This window comes from Triticum aestivum, chromosome 1B (genome assembly GCF_018294505.1).
Source record: "Triticum aestivum cultivar Chinese Spring chromosome 1B, IWGSC CS RefSeq v2.1, whole genome shotgun sequence".
Lineage (NCBI taxonomy): Eukaryota > Viridiplantae > Streptophyta > Magnoliopsida > Poales > Poaceae > Triticum > Triticum aestivum.
Window position 1 is genome coordinate 186,304,376 of NC_057795.1, and position 25,180 is coordinate 186,329,555.

At 45.2% G+C, this 25,180-nt stretch overlaps 1 pseudogene; it reads left to right on the top strand.

The window, feature by feature from the left end:
- Window positions 1-11,382: 11,382 nt before the first annotated feature.
- LOC123077959 (uncharacterized protein DKFZp434B061-like) lies at window positions 11,383-24,182 on the top strand (annotated as a pseudogene).
- Window positions 24,183-25,180: the final 998 nt, after the last annotated feature.

Consider the following 25,180-nt stretch of genomic DNA (forward strand, 5'->3'; position numbering starts at 1 on the left):
GTTTCCTGATGCTACCAAAATCTCCTTCCCTGAGGTAATTACCAGATGCCAATCTTTCCAGACATTCATCCTTATAGTTTCCCCCTACTAACCAATTCATAAGAACGTTGGAGTTCACGAAGAAAGGATGACAACTTCATCCCAACGCATAGGAGCAGCGGAATGGAGGCATAAACATCATAGATCGAACTCTTCAAGAAGATCAACCAAGATCGAGAAGACTCGTTAGGATTTCGTAACCAAAACTTTGCCCCTTACTCCACCTCTTAAATCTGAGGACGAGATTTCTTGTAGTGGGGGATATTTGTAACACCCCCAGTGTCATGCTATAGTGACCTCACACTAATGGTGCCATGTCATCAAGTTTAACTAAGCCAAATTGCCACTTGATAAAAATCAAAGCCAAATTCATATTTAAAATAAAGTCAAATATATTATTTCTTCAAACAGTAACACTAAAATGTTCACAATATTCTATAAGTTTCTCTAATCATTGTCAGGATGAAACCAACATTATTTGACTGACCTGTTAATCCCTAGTAATTTATGAAGTGGACCAACAACATCTTAATAGTCCATTTAAATTCAAACATGATTTTAAACTTTTCAAAATAACCCCAAACTTTGTGGACAACTCCATAATATTGCAAGGTATTTTGTGACAAGTTTGACATTTAGCAACAATCAAGTGATGCAAAAATAAATTGCAAAACATGAGAAAAAGAGAGAAACACAAAAATAATAGGAAAAGGAGAAAAAATATGCACTGTGCACTTGGGCTCTAGCCCATAGTGCAAGGTCGAGTCCTTTTTCCCCATCACCTCCACCTTCCTATTCATAGGAGGTTGTGGCGGGGTATCCAGGGCACCATGGTCGGCCCTGGCCACGTGCCGACCATCTAGCTCCTCCTCAACGTTCTACAAAGCCACCACAACCCCCTTGGTCGAACCCTAGCAGCACTCCCCCATCTTCCCCATGCCATTCCCCTCCGTCGTCATCCGCCTTGGCCACCACTGCTCCGCTCTGGTTCACCCCGCGTCTACTGTGGTCATCCATGCGCCTGCTGTGAGGCCTCCTTCGCTACCCCTTCTTCCCTCTCTATTCGACTCACTACCCCGCGTCGCCTAATGGTCGCGGTCACTGCGCCCGTGACCACGCCCAGTCCCGTGTCTGTCATGATATGTTGTTGATCTCGCGCACATATAGCCTCACTCGCGCGCGCTCCCCACACCCTGGCCCGTGCGCCCACGCTCGTGCTGTGCTCAGCAGCTGTTGCTACTTACTGCAGCTGCTCGTTGTAGTTGTCGCCACAGCTTCTCTCCTATGCTGCTTCTGTTGTTTCTGTTATTGTTGCTGCTGGTGGTGCCACAGCTTGCTAGCCGCTACTGCTGCTTTGTCGTCACTTCTTCTTGTTGCTGCACTACCATGCGCGCGGCCGACCAACCACGCTGGCCCACGCCGGCCATAGCCACCCACGCCCGCAGCCACGGCACCTGACCGCGCCTATCTCCGTTGCTTGCTACTCGCTCGCCGACGGCAACCTACGCCCGCATACCCCGCTCGTTGGCCGAGCACCGCACCTGCGCCGCCTGCGCTTCGGCTGGTCGCCCCGCTTCCTGCTCGCGGTCGGCCTACTCCCTGCCGCACGCCCTCGCGACGATCGGGCCTCGCCTGCCGCCTCCATTCGCTACTGCTGCCGCTGTCTCCTATCGCTGCCACAACCGCCCGCCGGCCCCTGCTTGCGCCCTACGCCCCCTACTCGCTGTTGCCGCCCGTGCGTGCTGGTGCTCACTGCTGCCGCACTCGCCTCAGTTGTGGCCTTGGGCATGGCCTAGTGCTCGCCTGTGCGCGCATGTGTGTGGCCGGTTTGGGTCACTGCCGAGTGGGGCCGGCACTTATAAAATAAGAAAAGGAATAAGAAAAAAATTGTTAGCTGGAACAGTGTGTGTGACATGTGGGTCCCGCCGGACCCGTTGACCAGTCAACTACCGCGTCAGCAGTTAACTGACCCCACTGGTTAGCCTCTAGTGCACTGCTGGGTGCACTGCACCGGTGCACCTAGCATTTTTAGTTGGCCTTTTCGAATTAATATTAATTCCATGGATTTATAGAAAATGTTTAAATCTTTGAAAATTCATATAAAATAATCGTAACTTGGATGAAAACAATTTATATATGAAAGTTGCTCGGAAAAATAAGACAAATCCAAATATGCCATCCACATAACTGTCACATGCCTCCAACAAAGCCAACATGGAACCTTCCTCTCCGCTTCATCTATATGATACATGCCAAACGCTGGGAAAACATTCCCAGATGTTTTCCCGCTTCGTATATAACGTTTAGCACTGCATTAGGTCACCCCTAGATCTACATATTGCCATGTATCATGATGCATTTGTTTGATTTATATTTATTGGTTCTTCCCCCTCTTCTCTTAGGTGGACCCCGAGACTGACGCTGCACCAAAGTACGACTACGCCCCTGACGTTCATCCCCTTTGCAGCAGAGCTTCCAGGCAAGCAAACTCCCTTGATCATTCCTATATCGCCAATTCCTTCTCTTTTCATGCTTGCATTAGATTTTGCTACTGTTGTTCGTCTGTACCTATTCTAATGCATAGCCTGATTTTGTAACCTGCTATTGTTACCTTACCTGTTATCCTATATGCTTAGTATAGGTTTGTTAGTGATCCAACAGTGACCCCTCACCTTGTCCCTATTACCCTCGCTTTATAACCAGATGATCGAGAGCTGAGACCCTCACATCACCAAACACACCCCACCTTAGTTGTACGACTCTGTAGAGGTACTATCGAGTGCGGAAGGTGATACCTCGTAAAGCACTCCTGACGATATATTTGTAGCATAGCTAATCGATCATGGATTACAAAGAGTGATTCCTTCTTCACCATTCCCGAGGACGATTCTATTGTGCAACACCTCAAGTGCGAACCTTCGAGGGTGATTCCTCCAAGTTCACCGTGGCGGTTACATCGAGGGTAATTCCTCGTATTTCCCCCTTGATGTTATAGACACACGGTTACTTTGACTTAACCCCAGAACCATGTTGAAATCGGGTCGGTCCCGAGTGGTACCAACGAATGTGAAGTTAGGTTGAACGCGAGGGTACCTGCGAGAGATATGGAGTCGGGTTGACTGGGAGGGTACCCGCGAGATAATTATGTGACACGGTCGAGCATTCTTAGCCCTTGCCGTAAGTCCGTGAGATGGGGCAACGGGACCACAGATCATGGATCATCGATCGTCTTCGCGTGCTCCCAAGACACTAACAAGTTTGGATATCTTATCTGAGTAGGCCTCTGGCCTTTTCGCACTAACCACCACATGGGGATAAGTATGGGCACTCGGCATCATACGATTCTCCGAAAGCTCTTCACACGTCAGGGATTGAGCGGCGCGCACCCGGTTGGACGGGAACCATATGCGCCTATATTAGGGGATCGGTCTGCTCCAGGCCGCGTACGCAACATGCAGGAGTGGAAAGGGCGATGAGCCCAAGACCCCTGCGCACTTATTATGTGGACCGGTATTTTGGCCTCTCTGTTGAGCCTAGGTAGGACTACGACGTGTTGATCAGCCGAGGCCAGACATGACCCAGGAAAGTGTGTTCAGCCGGAGCTAATCGAGCGTGTTGGGTAAGTTTGTGCACCCCTACAGGGAAGTTAACCTATTCGAATAGCCGTGTGTACGGTAACGGATGCTCGGAGTTGTATCCCGATCTATACAACTAGAACTGGATAGTTGAGACATGAAATGGATATGATGGCTCCAAGATTACGTTCTCGCAGGAAATCGAGGAAGGATCTCAGGCGTTACTAAATACACTTGCAACTTATAATATTCTAATCTGAACTCTTCTAATGCTGCAAGATGCTAGTCTTTGATACGCTAGGCTTTCCCTTCTCTTCTAGCATTGCTGTAGTTCAGTCCAAAGATATTGCTCATTCCTTTGATACCGATGCATACTTAGTATAGATCTTATGTAAGTCTTGTGAGTACTTTGGATGAGTACTCACGATTGCTTTGCTACCTCTTTTCCCCCATACCCGATTGATGTGATCAGATGGCGGAGCCCAGGAGCCAGATGCTACCGCCGACGCCTACTACTACCGTGACGGATCCTACTACTACGTGGAGGCCACCAACAACCAGGAGTAGTTAGGAGGCTCCCAGGCAGGAGGCCTTGCCTTTTCGATCCATGTTATTGTTTTGCTAGCCTTCTTAAGGCTAACTTTTTTACTTATGTTTGTACTGAGATATTGTTTCTTCCACTGACTCATTTGTATTCGAGCTTATGTATTCGAGCCCTCGAGGCCCCTGGCTTGTAATATAAAGCTTGTATTATTTTATTTGTGTCTAGAGTTGTGTTGTGATATCTTCCAGTGAGTCTCTGATCTTGATCGTGCACATTTATGTGCATGATTAGTGCATGATTAACTCAGGGGCGTCACAACATACGATGGAGGAGGCATCTGATGATAAGCTGACGCCCCTGACCACGCAACCCCAGCCTATGGAAGAGTAGTCGACGCCGCATGTTTCGGTGTTTGTCAATGATCATAGTGTCGCGGAGGGGCAAATCACCGACAAGCAGGCAAATGACAATGTCATCATGGGAATGGTCGAAGGATCCGGGCTTCCTCGATGAGCAGAGGGTGCTGTACGAGTCCATGTGGAGCACCTGCAACATCCGCCATGAGTGATGGCAGTTGTGTGTCTTGTAGGCGTAGAGAGACGCCCTATTCGTGGAGCTCCACGCGGAGGTCACCGAGGAGGAGGAGGTGTAGGTTGTCGCACACGTCGCCTGCTCTGCGCCAGTCGTGCCTCCATCACGATTCATTCTTCATCACCACGAGCACAAGGCTGGCACATCCACGTATGGTGTTGTCAACAAGGCGGACTCCAGCGAGGAAAAGTAGCACATGGGAATCCACCACAACTCGGATGCCAACAAGGCTACTACATTTATTTCCCTCCCATAGCTTCACTTTCTGGGGCTCATGGCTGGTCTGTGAGCTTGCCAAACATGCGAAAGACATGTTGTGGGAAACAGATGCTGCTGTGGTCAATGATCGTTTACACTTGGTTAAAGAAACACTAGTCGCTGATAGTTTAGTTGAAATATATCAAAAACATAATGATTTTGGTTTTGGTCTAGGTGAAAATCATCCTATTTGCATAAAAATTACCCGATTTGTTCAAATTGGTTTGAAATGTATGTAGGCATGGTTGAATGGCCGGCTCCCGTAACACTATCCAAGGACGTGTATGTGAACACATACCATGTCTACTTTAGGGATCCATGTTGGAGATGCCATTAGAGAATCTACAGCTGCGGACACCAAATCCAGACCCTCAAACGCATGCGGAAGCCCCTGGGCACGTCCGCGAGTAGTGACCAGGCAGCTCTCGATATTTCTTTCTTTGCATCAGAACACCTCTTACTGCAAACCTTAAATCCATACAAAGCATGCAAAAGGAAAATCTATGTACTACGTAGATCAACTAAAACCTACACTACCCTACTCATTATCGTTGGAGATGTCCACAATCTCCGTGTCAAGCTCCAGGTACATAGCGGCAACCGCAACTTCAGGTCGTGAGGATCCTCCGTGTCGGCCTCCACCTCCTCCTCCTCCTCCAATTCGATGAAAAGCACATCGAGCTCTGCCCGTTCTTGCTGTAAGCGCTAGTTGACTTCCACATAGGCCTCATCCAGGATGGCGGTCTGCTCCGTTGAAAGAGCATTGTACCCCCATGTGTGGTTTTGGTAATTGATAACATTCTATGGACTAATGGTTGCCTTGAGTTATATTTGAAGGATATGTCCATAAGCATTTCTTGAAGTTCATGTGTTGGTTTTAAGGAGTTTATGAGATAACCAAGGTGCTACTCAAGGAATTATCCAAAGATAGGTCATGTAGAAGACATGATACAAGGTTGATCAAGAATAAGTCAAAGTGTGAATCAAATTGATCAACACGCAAAGAGTAGAAGATGTACCGATAGGGATCAAGTGATCCCATGCTATGGTTGCGGTGTGCAAGTTCAAGCGTGCAAGTGCATTATATCGACTAGAGGGGGGTGAATAGGCGATTTTTACAAATTCGTCACTAGTGAATTTCTAGGTGAAGAAATTCCTAAGCAACGACACACTCGCAGCGGAATAAGTACTCAGGTATAAGCATAACAGGGCAAAAGCATAGTCATCATGATGAAATGAAAACAAGCACAAAGTACAAATAGCGTGAAAACAGGATAAGCAGGCTGAAGACTATGTGACTGAAGAATTAGGATTGAGGAAATAGAGAAATTATTCAGTCAAAGTCTTCAAACAGTAATGATCAGGTTCATCAACACATGAATGAGGAAATGAAAGGGTTGAGGAAATAGAACCAATTGGCTTGGTGAAGACAATGATTTGATAGACCAGTTCCAACTGTTGTGCCAATTGTACGTCTAGTTGGAGCGGCTGGGTATTTAAACCCGAGGACGCATAGTCCCGGATACATGGTCCTCACCGTATTCTCCTTGAGCTAAAGTCACACAGACCTCGCCCAATCGCTCGTGGTAAGTCTTCAGGTGCCTTCCAAACCTTCACAGACTTGGTCACTCGGCGATCCACAATTCCTCTTGGATGCTCTAACCATGACGTCTAACCGTATGGAGGATACATAGTCCTCAAAGGTAACAAGCGTCGGTTCCACACAGGAACAATCTCTTCAGTGATGCTCAATCACTTTGGGCTGTAGGTGTTTGGGTTTTTGGGGTTTTCCTCACTTGATGATTTTTGCTCAAAGTTTTCGGAGGATGGGATTCTCTCAATGACAAGTGTTAGTTTCTCTCAGAGTAGCCAACAAGCTAGTGGTTGTAGGGGACGGATATTTATAGCCTAGGGAGCAACCTGACATGATAAGACATAAATGCCCTTCAATAATATGACTGTTAGGTGGATAGATATTTTGGGACAGCTAGCGCATAACACATCAACGGTCAGATATTTGAGGTTCAAAGTCCTCGGGGCTATCATGTTCCTCACAGGGTAGGAAATCCGCACTAGCGAATTCCTAACTCCTCAGTCAGAACAAATTCCTCAGAGACCAGAAGATCTTCGTCTCTGTCACTGAAGAAATTGACTGAACTGATATGAGATTTCCAATGGCTTCACTCGAAGGATTGAGTAGGTGTAGGATTTGAGTTGAGCATCACTTGGAAATCACTTTCCTTAGTATTACCTCGACCCCCGTTAACAGTAGAATGTTGCCTATGACTCAAGAAAGAGAAAATGAAACTACGAAAACAAAAGTCTTCATGCTTCATAATCCTTGCATGAATATCCATGTCTTCAAGGTCACACCAATTTCTTCACTTTCAAAAACTTCAAGAGCACCAAAGTCTTCAGGTGAAGACACACATTTTTAGGGGTCGACTTTCATCATAAATATCAAACTCCTCATCGACTTATAGAACATGTGTACACTCACAAACATATTAGTCCCTTAACCTATAAGTCTTCAATTCACCAAAATCACTAAGGGGCACTACATGCACTTACAATCTCCCCCTTTTTGGTGATTGATGACAAATAGGTTAAGTTTTCAACGGGATAAACATATGAAGTGTAAATGGTAATATTGAGGAATTTGATTGCAAGATATAGAAGAACTCCCCCTGAAGATGTGCATAGTTGAGAAATTTGCTTTGGATAGCAAATGCACATTGTAGAGTAATATCATGGAGATCTCCCCCTATATCTTGTAATTCATACAAGCATTTGACATATCGTATGAAGAATTTGAAATGCATGATGAAATATGGTGTCTGACTAAATTCAACATGCGTGCATTAAGGTACTTGAGGAAATAAGCATGTAGAAAGCAGTCAAAAGTGTCAGACCACCATAGGACTTAAGTTTACAAAAATCGGTGAATCAAACACTTTAGAAGAACAAGAGTTGTAACTTAGCAAAAAAGCCCATATAATAGACCCGCTTGAAGACTAACTCAAATTTCTCACCCTTTGACATCAAATGACCAAAAGGGACGAAAAATGAGGACTAACGCCCCTGAAGAATATCATCATGATGTCGATGGAGGAGCGCCAGCTTTGTTGGGGTCATCCCTTGTTGTAGGGCCTGCCGCAGTGTCGTCCAAATATTCAGCTTCGTCTATCTCACGCGATGAAGAATATGAACTGACAACCAGCTGAGGAACTTTGACCTTCTTGAGTTTCTTCGATGGTGGCTGAGACCAGTCAAAGACCTGCTGGAAGTCCATCTCCTTGAGTTCATCATTAGTGTATAGATGCATAAGAATAGCCCAGGTGTGGTCAAAGACTTGATGCAAATAATGGTGATTCTTCTTCATAGTGTTTTGAGTAACGGTCATTTTCTGAAGAATTGCACCAAACTGACGCTTGACCCACTTGTGATTTTTGTCCATTTTCTGATGAAGACTGAGGAGCAGCTCATGATCAGTCATTATACATGGAGCAGTGGCTTGAGGATTTTTCTTTGAAGCATTTGCAGCAGTGTCATGAGTAGCAGAGTCATCATTGGTCGAGTAGGATACATCCTTGCAAAATTGACCATCCAGAGGACGAGTGCCTTCATCAATGACAGAAGCCTTGCCCTTCTCATCAGCTGAGGAAATAGTCCGTTTGAGGACTTCTATTGGGGGCAAATAGCTGAGATGATTCTGAAAGTCAGCCTTGTAATGAATTGAAGACCTTGATCTGATGAATTTCATAATCCAGGGAGCATAAGGCTTCAACTCAAAAGGTGGCAGAGCAGCATTGGCCAAAGTCCACATGAAGCAATCGTGGTAGTTGATGGGAATACCATGCATGATGTTGAAAAGCAGATTCTTCATGATGCCAAGAACTTCTTCTTCAGAGTTGTGGCCCTTGGTTGGACTGAGGGTTTTGGCCAAAATCTTATAAACGGTTCTAGGCACATAGAGCAAATCCTTGACGAGGAATGTTATCCTTGGAGCTTGGCCAGCCTTCAAAGGCTTCATCAGTACTTGCATCAGATGATTTGACAATTCAGGTTCCTCATAAAGTTTCACAGCACCTTCAGTGGGAGGACTGACTAGGATAGCATGAAGCAATTCAGAGGCCAGAGCTTTGTAATGAGTATTTTCAGTCATCCAGTCTAGTACCCATGAATTCACATCTTCAACATTTTCGGTGAGGTGCAAAGTAGCATGGAATTGAAGAATCAGTTCTTCATTCCAATCGCAGATGTCGGTGCAGAAGTTGAGCAGACCGGTGTCATGAAGAACACTAAGGATTGGAGTGAAGCAAGGCAGAGACTCTATATCCACCTGAGGAAGTTTCTCATGGTCAAAAACTTTGTCCTTATCAAACAACAAGGATGAATAGAAATTCATCTGAGTGGCAATCCAAAAACGCTTGCGGCAAAGTCGAGCAGAGTCATATGGATTGTAGTCATAGAAGAAATGATGCTCAACAAAGAAGTCATCAGCCTTGAACTTATGCTTCTTGGTGTGAGGATTCTGTTGCTTGGGCGGAAGATTTGCAGTGGAAGCCTTCACAGCCTCTTGTCGCACAGCCTTGGGAGCCATAGGCCGAGGAATTTCAGGAGCAGTTTCTTCTGCAGTCTTGGTCTCCATTTCATCAGCACTAGTGGCTGGAACTTCTTCTTGAATAGAGAGAAGAGAAGCTTGACGTTCTTCAGAGCCCGTATGAGTTTCTTTAGTTTGGACTGGGGGCTGAGGAAATTGCTGGAGAGGAGTGGTCAGAGGAGAATTGGGATGATGCCTTTCCCAATAATCATCGTTCAGCACAGGAGTCATAGAGCAAATGTCCACATCCTCATCTTCAGCATCAATTTCTTCAACGCGCCTCTCAGCAGTGTGCTGAGGCACGGGCGATGATACCTGTAGAGGTGAAGGGATCGCATCCACTTCAATTTCATCATCCAACTGCTCTGACGTAGCAGCAGAGGGATTCTCTACATCAATGTCACCAGGGATGACATATTCCTCACCAAAGGGAACAATCTCCTTTGATGGCATGCTTGATAGAGGAACAACATCAATCGGATTTTCTAATGAGATGTCAAAGTCTTCACTTTCTTGGGAGATGAAGATTGTCAGGTTGTAGATGCTTTCCTTTTCTTCATAGCTACCCTTTTGCAGCCTTTGTCTTCTTCTCTTCTGATGCAGAATGAAGGTTGATGCTTTTCATCTGAGATGACTTTGCAGGAGGAGCAGATGAAAGAGGCATAGCTTGTTCAGGCACAACTGATGCAGTTGCCCTGGCAGGTTTAGTTTCTTCAGGCGCAGCAGTAGATTCTTTAGTTGGCCTGGGTTGATCTTCAGGCGCAACATTTATGGTTGCCCTGGCAGTTTCATCAGGAGCTGGAATTTCTTCAGCAGCCCTGGCACTCTCAATCTCATCAATAGCCTAATTTTCATCAGTTGTACTAGCATGTTCTTCAGTGGTATGAGTAGATGCTTCACCCTGAGGAATTTCTTGTTGCACATCAGCAGCAACATTGGTCTTGAGGCCCTTTGCCAGTTTGACGAATTTGACTTTGGCGCCTAGCCAATTAGCACGGTATGCATCAAATTCATCATTGAGAGCTTTGATCTCAGACTAAAGAGTCACAAGTTCTTCAGTGGATATGTTCACACCATTTCTCTTCACAAAATGCTCCTTCTTGTACTGAGCTTTCTTCACTAACCTGGCCTCATCAAATTTCCATTTTTCTTCAGCGACAAAGGCAGTCAGCATGTGACTTTATCCAGGTGAGAGGTTCAGATCAGGCATATGTGTGTTGGGATCTTTGTGCCATATATCTATCAAATCCAGGATCTTCTTCGGATCCAGCAGAAGTGGCACAGCACTGCCTTTGGCACTAGCGGCCCGGTGTTGCTAGTCTCTAATGATTTCAGCAAGTTCATCATCATCAACTTCATCTTTAGTTGAGGGAATTTCAAAACCAACCTGCTTCTTGTGAGGAGTTGGCCTCGTGCCGCGTCCAGCAACAGCCTTTTTCTACAGCAACTCAGGCTGAGCTGAGGAACTAGCTGAAGCTCCTGAAGCAATAGAGATGCCAGCGGTCCTTTGGCACGTGGCAAGATGCACTGGTGCTGAGAACTTTGCAGGTGCAGCTGAGGATTTTGCATGAGCAGGTGCTTCACTTGATGGTGTTGCTCGAGCAGAAGGCCGTGAGGTCTTTGATGAGCTGGGCCGTGAGGGCATTGCTGCCGAAGAAGGTGGTTTCATAGCAGACTTCTTCGGCATAGCCTTCTTGGGCTTGCTAGCAGAGGCCTCAGCAGCAGCAACAACAAAATCTTCATTTAATTTCTTCACTGCCTCTTTTGCTACCATGGCCAATTTCCTTTGGTGCATGGCTCACTCCTTGGGTAATTCCTCACCTCTTCTGATGCTTGTGGGATCAGCTTCTTGGCCTAGAGCCAATGGAGGTCTTGGGCATTGAGGATTGACAGCAAATTTCTTCATATACTTTGGAGTGACATAGAGATATTCTCTCCATTCTCTTGCCCATCTACGTTTGATCCTCTAAATGCGCACTTTGCGCTGATTTTTGTTCTCCTTGCCATGCGTGGCTTCATCGGGAGTACAATATTCTTCATATATTTCTTCAGGGATTTTGAAGGCAGTGTTAGTTTCAGGCCTTTTTCCTCCCTTCTGATGTCGCTTTCCATCAGCCATATTCTTCACCTGAGGGTTCTGAACAATAGAATTCTCTAAAGAGGTATACAGTTTTTCTTCGAGGAACGCTGCAAATGAGTTAAGTTGATGAGAACCTAGTGATTCAGTAGCAGACATGTGTACCTGTGAACAGAGTATAGGTGCGAAGAATTTGGAGAGGTGATATGCATTCTCAGATTTTGTTTTTAAAAGGAATCAAGTTTGAGGAATTTGACGAGTGGATTCTTGAGGAATTTCACTAAGAGTTCTTGTCTTAGGTTCCAGAGTCATATAGATTGAAAATCCACACAATTGAGGAATCTTGAAGAAAAAATCATCTTAGAGAAATAGATCAAGAACAGAATCAACTGTGGTGTTTAAGGATATGAAAGTTGAAGAATAAACTCCTTTTGAAGATTTGTGTAAATCATCAGAATCAACAAGGGCAGTAAAAGTGAATTTTATTTACCCTTGGCGAAGAACACGACGAACTGAGAGGTGAACAGTGGAAGTTCGTTCGTTCAAATCTTCCACGCCCTAACTTGGCAGAGCAAGACAGCTACGGCGGCAGCAGAGGTGAAGATTTCCACGACCGGCGTGTGTACGACGGCGAGGAGGTCGAGGCAGCAAAGCTCTTCCTCACCGGCGACAATGGAATGTAGCGGCGGCGCTGGGTCAGAGAGCTCGAGCGAGGGAGAGAGATCGAGCAGAGTAAATGAGCTCAGAGGAAGGGGAGGGGTAGTTATAACCGAGGTGAAAAACCGCTCATCTGAGGAAATTGGACGAATGTGCCCCTGACCCTTACTATTCTAGCGACATGTGTCACCCACGTCCAGAGAGGTGGATATCGTGTGAGATCATGGGTGAATAGATAAATCCTGTCGTGGGATGCTGAAGGATTTGAGCGGCAAAAGCCGAAAAAATTAGAATTGGAAATTTTAATGTTTCGTTCGCAAATTCTTCAGCTGTCAAGGACACAGTGAAGATTTTGAACGGGTTTCAAATAGAATGCACATGAAGAATTTGTGAACAGACTAGGTTGAGTTTAGCATAGAGGGGGAACGGGTCCGATCACATTGACTTACATAAAGAATTAGCTATAAGTGAATGTTGCAGAGGACATGAAAACTCATATATATATATATATATATATATATATATATATATATATATATATAGGACAGGGCTATTTTGTTACTAGTAACATAATAATATTCTGTTACTCTCGCCCCTATAAGGCGTGCCCATCCAAAAAACACAAATCTGCCCGACTCCTCCCCGCAGATCCTCCACACCACCTCCTCCCCGAACCCGCTGCCGGCCGCTTCTTCCCCAATGCGCCGCCGCCCGACCTCCTCCCCCCACGCGCCGCCGCCCGACCTCCTCCCCCACGCGCCACCACCTGGCCTCCTCCCCCCTCCCCCGCGCCACCTTCCGGCCTCCTCCCAGCCGCGCTGCCGCCTGGCCTCCTCCCTCTCGCGCCGCCGCCCGTCCTCCTCTCACCCGCGCCGCTGCCCGGCCTCCTCCCACCGTGCCTCCGGCCGGCCTCCTCCCCACCGCGCCGCCTGTTGGGGAACATAGCAGAAATTCAAAATTTTCTACGCAACACCAAGATCAATCTATGGAGTAATCTAGCAAAGAAGGGAAGTAGAGTGCATCTACATACCCTTGTAGATCGCTAAGCGGAAGCGTTCAAGAGAACGGGGTTGAAGGAGTCGTACTCGTCGTGATCCAAATCACCGGAGATCCTAGTGCCGAACGGACGGCACCTCCGCGTTCAACACACGTACAGCCCGATGACGTCTCCCATGCCTTGATCCAGCAAGGTGAGAGGGAGAGGTTGAGGAAGACTCCATCCAGCAGCAGCACAACGGCGTGGTGGTGATGGAGGAGCATGGTAGTCCAGCAGGGCTTCGCCAAGCACTGCGAGATATGAGGAGAAAGAGAGGTAGGGCTGCGCCAACAGGAGAAGAAACTCATGTGTTGGGCTGCTCCTATGCCTCCACTATATATAAGGGGAGAGGGGGCTGCGCCCCCACCTAGGTTTCCACCCCTAGGGGCCGGCGGCTAGCCCTAGATCCCATCTAGGGGGGCGGCCAAGGGGTGGAGAGGGGGAAACTTGCCCCCCAAGCAAGGTGGGGCGCCCCCTCCCCAAACCCTAGGCGCCTTGGGCCCTTGTGGGGGGGCGCACCAGCCCACCTGGGGCTGGTCCCCTCCCACACTTGGCCCATGCAGCCCTCCGGGGCCGGTGGCCCCACTTGGTGGACCCCTGGGACCCTCCCGGTGGTCCCGGTACGTTACCGATAAAACCCAAAACTTTTCCGGTGACCAAAACAGGACTTCCCATATATAAATCTTTACCTACGGACCATTCCGGAACTCCTCGTGACATCCAGGATCTCATCCGGGACTCCGAACAACATTCGGTAACCACATACAAACTTCCTTTATAACCCTAGCGTCATCGAACCTTAAGTGTGTAGACCCTACGGGTTCGGGAACCATGCAGACATGACCGAGACGTTCTCCGGTCAATAACCAATAGCGGGATCTGGATACCCATGTTGGCTCCCACGTGTTCCACGATGATCTCATCGGATGAACCACGATGTCAAGGACTCAATTGATCCCGTATACAATTCCCTTTGTCTAGTGGTATTGTACTTGCCCGAGATTCGATCGTCGGTATACCGATACCTTGTTCAATCTCGTTACCGGCAAGTCTCTTTACTCGTTCCGTAACACATGATCCCGTGATCAACCCCTTGATCACATTGTGCACATTATGATGATGTCCTACCGAGTGGGCCCAGAGATACCTCTCCGTTTACACGGAGTGACAAATCCCAGCCTCGATTCGTGCCAACCCAACAGACACTTTCAGAGATACCTGTAGTGCACCTTTATAGCCACCCAGTTACGTTGTGACGTTTGGTACACCCAAAGCATTCCTACGGTATCCGGGAGTTGGACAATCTCATGGTCTAACGAAATGATACTTGACATTAGAAAAGCTTTAGCATACGAAGTACGATCTTTGTGCTAGGCTTAGGATTGGGGTCTTGTCCATCACATCATTCTCCTAATGATGTGATCCCGTTATCAACGACATCCAATGTCCATGGTCAGGAAACCGTAACCATCTATTGATCAACGAGCTAGTCAGCTAGAGGCTTACTAGGGACATAGTGTTGTCTATGTATCCACACATGTATCTGAGTTTCCTATCAATACAATTATAGCATGGATAATAAACAATTATCATGAACAACGAAATATAATAATAACCAATTTATTATTGCCTCTAGGGCATATTTCCAACAGTCTCCCACTTGCACTAGAGTCAATAATCTAGTTCACATCGCCATGTGATTAACACTCACACGTCACATTGCCATGTGACCAACATCCAAAGAGTTTACTAGTGTCATTAAACTAGTTCACATCATCATGTGATTAAGACTCAATGAGTTCTGGGGTTTGATCATGTTTTGCTTGTGAGAGAGGTTTTAGTCAACGGGTCTGCAATATTCAGATCCGTATGTACTTCGCAATTCTCTATGTCATATTGTAAATGTTGCTTCCACGCTCCACTTGGAGCTACTCCGAATGGTTGCTCCACTATACGTATCCAGTTTGCTACTCAGAGTCACTCAGATAGGTGTTAAAGCTTGCATCGACGTAACCCTATACACCGAACTCTTTATCACCTCCATAATCGAGAAACATGTCCTTATTTACTCCAAGGACAATTTTGACCGCTATCCAATGATCCATTCCTGGATCATTCTTTATACCCCTTGACTAACTCATGGCAAGGCACAGTTCCGGTGCGGTACATAGCATAGCATACTATAGAGCCTACGTTTGAAGCATAGGGGACGACCTTCGTCCTTTCTCTCTCTTCTGCCGTGGTCGAGCTTTAACTCTTAACTTCATACCTTACAACTCAGGCAAGAACTCCTTCTTTGACTGATCCATTTTGAACACCTTCAAGATCATGTCAAGGTATATGCTCATTTGAAAGTACCATTAAGTGTTTTTGATCTATGCCTATAGATCTTGATGCTCAATGTTCAAGTAGCTTAATCTAGGTTTTCACTTGAAAAACACTTTTCAAATAACCCTATATGCTTTACAGAAAATTCTACATCATTTCTGACCATCAATATGTCAACAACATATACTCATCAGAAATTCTATAGTGCTCCCACTCACTTCTTTGGAAATACAAGTTTCTCATAAACTTTGTATAAACCCAAAATCTTTGATCATCTCATCAAAGCGTACATTCCAACTCCGAGATGCTTACTCCAGTCCATGGAAGGATCACTGGAGCTAGCATACCTTTTAGCATCCTTAGGATCGACAAAAAATTTCTGATTGTATCACATACAACCTTTCCTTACGAAAACTAGTAAGGAAACTCGTTTTGACATCCATCTGCCAGATTTCATAAATGCAGCTAATGCTAACATGATTCTGACAGACTTAAGCATCGCTACGGATGAGAAAATCTCATCATAGTCAACTCCTTGAACTTGTGAAAAACTCTTCGCCACAAGTCGAGCTTCATAAACGGTGACATTACCGTCCACGTCCGTCTTCTTCTTAAAGATCCATTTATCTCAATGGCTTGCCGATCATCGGGCAAGTCCACCAAAGTCCATGCTTTGTTCTGATACATGGATCCTATCTCAGATTTCATGGCTTCTAACCATTTGTTGGAATATGGGCCCACCATTGCTTCTCCATAGCTTGTAGGTTCATTGTTTCTAGCAACATGACCTTGAAGACAGGATTACTGTACCACTCTGAAGCAGTACGCATCCTTGTCACCCTACGAGGTACGGTAGTGACTTGATCCAAAACTTCATGATCACTATCATAAGCTTCTACTTCAATTGGTGTAGGCGCCACAGGAACAACTTCATGTGCCCTGCTACACACTTGTTGAAGTGACGGCTCAATAACCACATCAAGTCTCCACCATGCTCCCACTCAATTCTCGAGACAAACCTTTCCTCGAGAAAGGACCCAATTCAAGAAACAATCCCTATTGCTTTCGGATCTGAATTAGGAGGTATACCCAACTGTTTTGGGTGTCCTATGAAGATGCATTTTATCCGCTTTGGGTTCGAGCTTATCAACCTGAAACTTTTTCACATAAGCGTCGCAGCCCCAAACTTTTAAGAAATGACAACTTGGGTTTCTCCAAACCATAGTTCAAACGGTGTCGTCTCAACGGAATTACGTGGTGCCCTATTAAAGTGAGTGCGGTTGTCACTAATGCCTAACCCATGAACGATAGTGGTAATTAGATAAGAGATATCATGGTACGCACCATATCCAATAGGGTGCAACTATGATTTTCAGACACACCATCACACTATGGTGTTCCAGGCGGGATTAATTGTGAAACAATTTCCACAATGTATTAATTGCGTGCCAAAGCTCGTAACTCAGATAGTCATCTCTATGATCATATCATAGACATTTTATCCTCTTGTCACAATGATCTTCAACTTCACTCTGAAATTACTTGAACCATTCAATAATTCAGACTTGTGTTTCATCAAGTAAATATACAACATCTACTCGAATCATCTGTGAAGTAAGAACATAACGATATTCACTGCATGCCTCAGCACTCATTGGACTGCACACATCAAAATGTGTTACTTCCAACAAGTTGCTATCTTGTTCCATCTTAATGAAAACGAGGCTTTTCAGTCATATTGCCCATGTGGTATGATTTGCATATCTCAAGTGATTCAAAATCAAGTGAGTCCAAACGATCCATCTGCATGGAGTTTCTTCATGCGTATACACCAATAGACATGGTTCGCATGTCTCAAACTTTTTTCAAAAATGAGTGAGTCCAAAGATCCATCAACATGGAGCTTCTTCATGCGTTTTATACCAATATGACTTACATGGCAGTGCCACAAGTAAGTGGTACTATCATTACTATCTTATATCTTTTGGCATGAAAATGTGTATCAATACGATCGAGATTCAATAAACCATTCCTTTAGGTGCAAGACCATTGAAGGTATTATTCAAATAAATAGAGTAACCATTATTCTCCTTAAATGAATAACCGTATTGCGATAGACATAATCCAATCATGTCTATGCTCAATGCAAACACCAAATGACAATTATTCAGGTTTAATACTAATCTTGATGGTAGAGGGAGCGTGCGATGTTTGATCACATCAAACTTGGACACACTTCCAACACATATCGTCAGCTCACCTTTAGCTAGTCTCCATTTATTCCGTAGCTCTTTTATTTCGAGTTACTAACACTTAGCAACCGAACCGGTATCTTAATACCCTGGTGCTACTAGGAGTACTAGTAAAGTACACATTAACATAATGTATATCCAATATACTTCTATCGACCTTGCCAGCCTTCTCATCTACCAAGTATCTAGGGTAATTCTGCTCTAGTGGCTGTTCCCCTTATTACAAAAGCACTTAGTCTTGGGTTTGGGTTCAACCTTGGGTTTCTTCACTAGAGTAGCAGCTGATTTGCCATTTCATGAAGTATCCCTTCTTGCCCTTGCCCTTCTTGAAACTAGTGGTTTCACCAACCATCAACAATTGATGTTCCTTCTTGATTTCTACTTTCGCGGTGTCAAACATCGCGAATATCTCAAGGATCATCATATCTATCCCTGATTTGTTATAGTTCATCACGAAGCTCTAGAGCTTGGTGGCAATGACTTTGGAGAAACATCACTATCACATCTGGAAGATCAACTCCCACTCGATTAAAGTGATTGTTGTACTCAGACAATCTGAGCACAAGCTCAACGATTGAGCTTTTTCTCCCTTAGTTTGTAGGCTAAGAAAATCGTCGGAGGTCTCATACCTTGACGTGGGCACGAGCCTGGAATCCCAATTTCAGCCCTCGAAACATCTCATATGTTCCGCGATGTTTCGAAAACGTCTTTGGTGCCTCTATTCTAAACCATTTAACTGAACTATCACGTAGTTATCAAAACGTGTATGTTTGATGTTCGCAACATCCATAGACGACGTTTGGGGTTCAGCACACTGAGCGGTGTTTTAAGGACATAAGCTTTCTACTGTCTACATAATCGCTACTGTCAACTTTCAACTATATTTTCTCTAGGAACATATCTAAACTGTGGAACTAAAGCGCGAGCTTACGACATAATTTGCAAGAATCTTTTGACTATGTTCAGGATAATTAAGTTCATCTTATGAACTCCCACTCAGATAGACATCCCTCTAGTCATCTAAGTGATTACATGATCCGAGTCAACTAGGCCGTGTCCGATCATCACATGAGACGGACTAGTCATCATCGGTGAACATCTTCATGTTGATCGTATCCTCCATACGACTCATGCTCGACCTTTCGGTCTCTTGTGTTCCGAGGCCATGTCTGTACATGCTAGGCTCGTCAAGTTAACCTAAGTGTTTCGCATGTGTAAATCTGGCTTACACCCATTGTATGTGAACGTAAGAATCTATCACACCCGATCATCACGTGGTGCTTCAAAATGACGAACTTTCGCAACGGTGCACAGTTAGGGGGAACACTTTCTTGAAATTTTAATGAGGGATCATCTCATTTACTACCGTCGTTCTAAGCAAATAAGATGTATAAACATGATAAACATCACATGCAATCAAATAGTGACATGATATGGCCAATATCATATTGCTCCTTTTGATCTCCATCTTCGGGGCTCCATGATCATCGTCGTCACCGGCATGACACCATGATCTCCATCATCATGATCTCCATCATCGTGTCACCATGAAGTTGTCTCACCAACTTATTACTTTTACTACTATGGCTACTGGTTAGCAATAAAGTAAAGTAATTACATGACGTTGTTCAATGACACGCAGGTCATACAATAAATAAAGACAACTCCTATGGCTCCTGCCGGTTATCATACTCATCGACATGCAAGTCGTGATTCCTATTACAAGAACATGATCAATCTCATACATCACATATCATTCATCACATTCTTCTTGGCCATATCACATCACATAGCATACCCTGCAAAAACAAGTTCGACGTCCTCTAATTGTTGTTTGCATGTTTTACGTGGATGCTATGGGTTTCTAGCAAGAACGTTTCTTACCTACGCAAAAACCACAACGTGATATGTCAATTGCTATTTACCCTTCATAAGGACCCTTTTCATCGAATCCGATCCGACTAAAGTGGGAGAGACTGGCACCCACTAGCCACCCTATGCAACAAGTGCATGTCAGTCGATGGAACCTGTCTCACGTAAGTGTACGTGTAAGGTCGGTCCGGGCCGCTTCATCCCACAATGCCGCCGAATCAAGATTGGACTAGTAATGGTAAGAATATTGAACAAAATCAACGCCCACAACTACTTTGTGTTCTACTCGTGCAAAGAATCTACGCATAGACCTAGCTTTGATACCACTGTTCGGGAACGTAGCAGAAATTCAAATTTTCTACGCAACACCAAGATCAATCTATGGAGTAATCTAGCAACGAAGGGAAGGAGAGTGCATCTACATAACCTTGTAGATCACTAAGCGGAAGCGTTCAAGAGAATGGGGTTGAAGGAGTCGTACTCGTCGTGATCCAAATCACTGGAGATCCTAGTGCCGAACGGACGGCACCTCCGCGTTCAACACACGTACAGCCTAATGATGTCTCCCATGCCTTGATCAAGCAAGGTGAGAGGGAGAGGTTGAGGAAGACTCCATCCAGCAGCAGCACTACGGCGTGGTGATGATGGAGGAGCGTGGTAGTCTAGCAGGGCTTCGCCAAGCACTGCGAGTTATGAGGAGAAAGAGAGGTAGGGCTGCGCCAACAGGAGAAGAAACTCATGTGTTGGGCTGCTCCTATGCCTCCACTATATATAGGGGGAGAGGGTGCTGCGCCCCCACCTAGGTTTCCACCCCTAGGGGCTGGCGGCCAGCCCTAGATCCCATCTAGGGGGGGCGGCCAAGGGGTGGAGAGGGGGAAACTTGCCCCCCAAGCAAGGTGGGGCGCCCCCTCCCCAAACACTATGCGCCTTGGACCCTTGTGGGGGGGGGGGGGCGCACCAGCCCACCTGGGGCTGGTCCCCTCCCACACTTGGACCATGCAGCCCTCTGGGGCCAGTGGCCCCACTTGGTGGACCCCCGGGACCCTCCCGGTGGTCTCGGTACGTTACCGATAAAACCCGAAACTTTTCCGGTGACCAAAACATGACTTCCCATATATAAATCTTTACCTCCGGACCATTCCGGAACTCCTCGTGACGTCCGGGATCTCATCCGGGACTCCGAACAACATTCGGTAACCACATACAAACTTCCTTTATAACCCTAGCGTCATCGAACCTTAAGTGTGTAGACCCTACGGGTTCGGGAACCATGCAGACATGACCGAGAGGTTCTCCGGTCAATAACCAACAGCGGGACCTGGATACCCATGTTGGCTCCCACGTGTTCGACGATGATCTCATCAGATGAACCACGATGTCAAGGACTCAATCGATCCCGTATACAATTCCCTTTGTCTAGCGGTATTGTACTTGCCCAAGATTCGATCGTCGGTATACCGATACCTTGTTCAATCTCGTTACCGGCAAGTCTATTTACTCGTTCCGTAACACATCATCCCGTGATCAACCCCTTGATCACATTGTGCACATTATGATGATGTCCTACTGAGTGGGCCTAGAGATACCTCTCCGTTTACACGGAGTGACAAATCCCAGTCTCGATTCGTGCCAACCCAACAGACACTTTCGGAGATACCTGTAGTGCACCTTTATAGCCACCCAGTTACTTTGTGACGTTTGGTACACCCAAAGCATTCCTACGGTATCCGGGAGTTGCACACTCTCATGGTCTAAGGAAATGATACTTGACATTAGAAAAGCTTTAGCATACGAACTATTATCTTTGTGCTAGGCTTAGGATTGGGGTCTTGTCCATCACATTATTCTCCTAATGATGTGATCCCGTTATCAACGACATCCAATGTCCATGGTCAGGAAACCGTAACCATCTATTGATCAACGAGCTAGTCAGCTAGAGGCTTACTAGGGACATAGTGTTGTCTATGTATCCACACATGTATCTGAGTTTCCTATCAATACAATTATAGCATGGATAGTAAACAATTATCATGAACAAGGAAATATAATAATAACCAATTTATTATTGCCTCTAGGGCATATTTCCAACACCGCCGCCCGTCCTCCTCCTCGAGCGCGCTGCCACCCGGCCCTATCCCCATCGCCGGCAGCGTCTTCTTCAGCTCCGGTCGCCGCCCTCCCTCCGACCACCATGGCTCCAAACTCTCATTCACGCAAGCAGGAGCCCCCCTGATTCGGCTGTCCTCCTCCACTCTCTGGATCAGGTTCATCCCCGTAGACCCCCTGCTCCTGCACTTCTCCTTCCCTTCTCCATCTCCCACCAAATGTGCTTCCAGGTTGTGCCTGCAAGTAGTCATGGAGGCTTTCTTTCTCCATAGTCTGTGATTTGGCCTACTGCAAGTAAAAAAGTTCACCATGTGAGAAGGAGTCAGTGCAATATACTGTAGGTTAGATGTTCGTCTTTTGCGTGACCAAAAAATGTCATCTTCTCAAGGTTGAAGCCAAATGGGCTATGAAGCTTTAGATAAAAATGATTTGTTTCTGTATCTATATTCTAGTATTCAGCGTGAGCAGAAAGTTTGCTCTTTTTGACCGAATCAGAGCTGATTTTGCTATGAAAAATGTACTATTACATGATCTTGTACTATACAAATATGCACTTATTATTCAGGCATACTAGTACAGATGAATATCAAGTTGATGAAAAATGTACTATTACATCATCTTGTAGTATACAAATCTAAACTTATTGTTCAGGCATACTAGTACTGATGAATGTCGGTGCCGAAGGGGCATCCCCGCGGCCATAGACTTCTCTTCTCTCCTGCAATTCAAGGTTGATTTTCCTCTTAAACATTCACACAGAAAGAATAGAGCTACTCCGTACACATTGTGTGCCGGCGTCAGAACATGTTATACTAATTAGAAAGTTCAGGAACTATGTTCTAAACTGAAGCATTTGTTCTTTGAGCTTAAATGCATTTATTCCCTGAACATAAACGGGTTGGATCTCTGAACTTAAGTGTGTGCATTCTGTGTGTATTGGAGCATTACATATATTCAGTTTTGCTGTTGGATTTGGGTCATCGTAGTGACTGTTGAGCTTACTTTTCGGCACAGGTCATGGCTTAGCTGCGGCACGCCTCACATTGCTTCTCCTCGCTGGACTAGTCGACCTACAAGAGATCAACTCAAACAAAAATACCCAAGGTGAAATTAAACTAAATTAGTGATGCTTGATGAAAGCCTTAAGTCCGATCCCAATATCGTGTCTGTGTTTATGACTTTATGTCAGTAAACAGATACTCGAAATATGCCGAATATTGAGTGTGTCAAACAGCTACTCGTGTGTGTGTGTGTGTGTTTGTCAAACTGCTATGGAACTGCATGTGTCCGGAGCACACACTTTGTTATACACATTGTTTTTAAAATACTGATATATGATTTATGATGTTCAACATTTTTTCAGTTCAACATTTTTTCTATCATCAGCTCGTTAAGAACCCCAGAAACAGTTCAGTGTGTGTGTTCAAAAAAATGTGTATGTTCAAAATGGGAGGCACAGTACATAGGGATGTTGTCCATCATCATTGATTGATTAAATCACATGCGCACACACACGCATATTGACTGAACTACCCTGACATCAATGATAGAGCCTTTTTCTAATTCCCTCCTACACGGCAACAATACAATAATCGAATAAAAATCAGTTCAAAAATATATATGCTGGAGGTTTGTTGGAATGACAAAAAACATCAGTTTAATTTTTCTATACCCTAGCTTTTATTGCTAGATGTTGGTAGTCACTTGTTCTCTTGATGCCATCAAGTCTATACTTTTGTGCCCCGTGCTCTCTCAATCCAGAGGCCTGCAATACCATGCAAGTTGAGCCGTCCACCAAGCCGGCAATCACCATCAACCCCCCTATCAAAGAACCCCTCTGTTGCAGGTAAATTCAGACCTTCAAGCCAAAGAGATAGCTGGCTATACAAGGAGGATGACTTGAGGAGCATCACAAGCATATGCTCTGAGCGCCCAAGGAGGCTGAGCACAGTGGAGGCTCGATCCAGGATGATGCGAGCCTAACAAGCACACCAGCTCTCCCTAGCTACATGCAGTCCACGAAGTCTACAAGAGCAAAATCTCGGTACCACATGGTATTTGCCGATAAGTTTGAGGTCCCTGATAGAGCATCTCTAGCCCACTCATCGATAAAGAAGCGCCTATCCTTCCCAGCCACAGAGAAACCAAATGTCACCCGCAGATAAGCTGAAGGAAAGAGCAAGGCGCCATTCGGATCCTCCGAAGGTGGATCCTGCCTCCCTGAAGGATGTCCATGTTGCCTGATATGATTCGATGAACGTCAGGCACTGTCACCTATGATTGCTAGTTCTCCATCTTTTCCATTTTTGTATTCTCTAGTTTAGATTGCTTTCTCTCAAGGTTGAACCCCTCGTGAAACTGTATGATATGTCCGGGTTGATTTGAGACGATTCTAACTATTTGCAGACAGAGGTTTTTCTCTATGGATTGTGGTGTGTGATGCCGCAGAGAAGGAAATGTGAAGCGGTAAAAAGAAGTGTGAGAGATTGGTGTGCGCGTGGCTTTGAGTGTACATTATGAGTTTTCTTCGAGAGTATATGTACATTATGGGTTTGGATTCTACTATTATTAACCACCATGTTTGATATGTAAGACATGAAATATTCCTCACTATTGTGATATGCATGTGTTTTTGATGTACTATACGTTATGGCAACTGAATCACTGATTGAGGATGATGCCGCTTGGCATCCTGAGTTGGTGTACTTGGTACATAGAGCAGTTTCAGTTTTTTCCCAGTTGGCTTGCACTTGTTATAAAACCTATATTTTCTTCTATCAAAGGCTACTACGATTGACATTCAGGCTGCTGATTCTTTTAACAACATTGTGGTTGGCAGAAAAGAAGGGACCTGGATTCAGTTACCAATCAGGTTGCAACAGGATTATGAAGTCGCAAACAAAAGGAAGTACATATCCTTCATTGCAAAAAATGTTCGAGTTTGAATGAAACAAAAAGAAAACATCCATCAGTTCAACTAGTGAAACCATGCAAAATCGAAGCTGATGGTGTCGTCAGTTTGGACGAGAAAACAAATCTAAAATTGTAATCCCAAAAAAGGTTCAGTTATATAAGTTCATGTCTCGACAGGAGGCCGTTCAAAACATCCGGAGATATAAGTCCACTGTTTTATTATGCAAGTTAAAAAAATGACGTCCCGTCTTTGAAAACATGCTCAGTACAAACACATAGAGAGATCATTTCAACTACTCTGTTTTCGAACGAAAAAACAGAATGCTCAG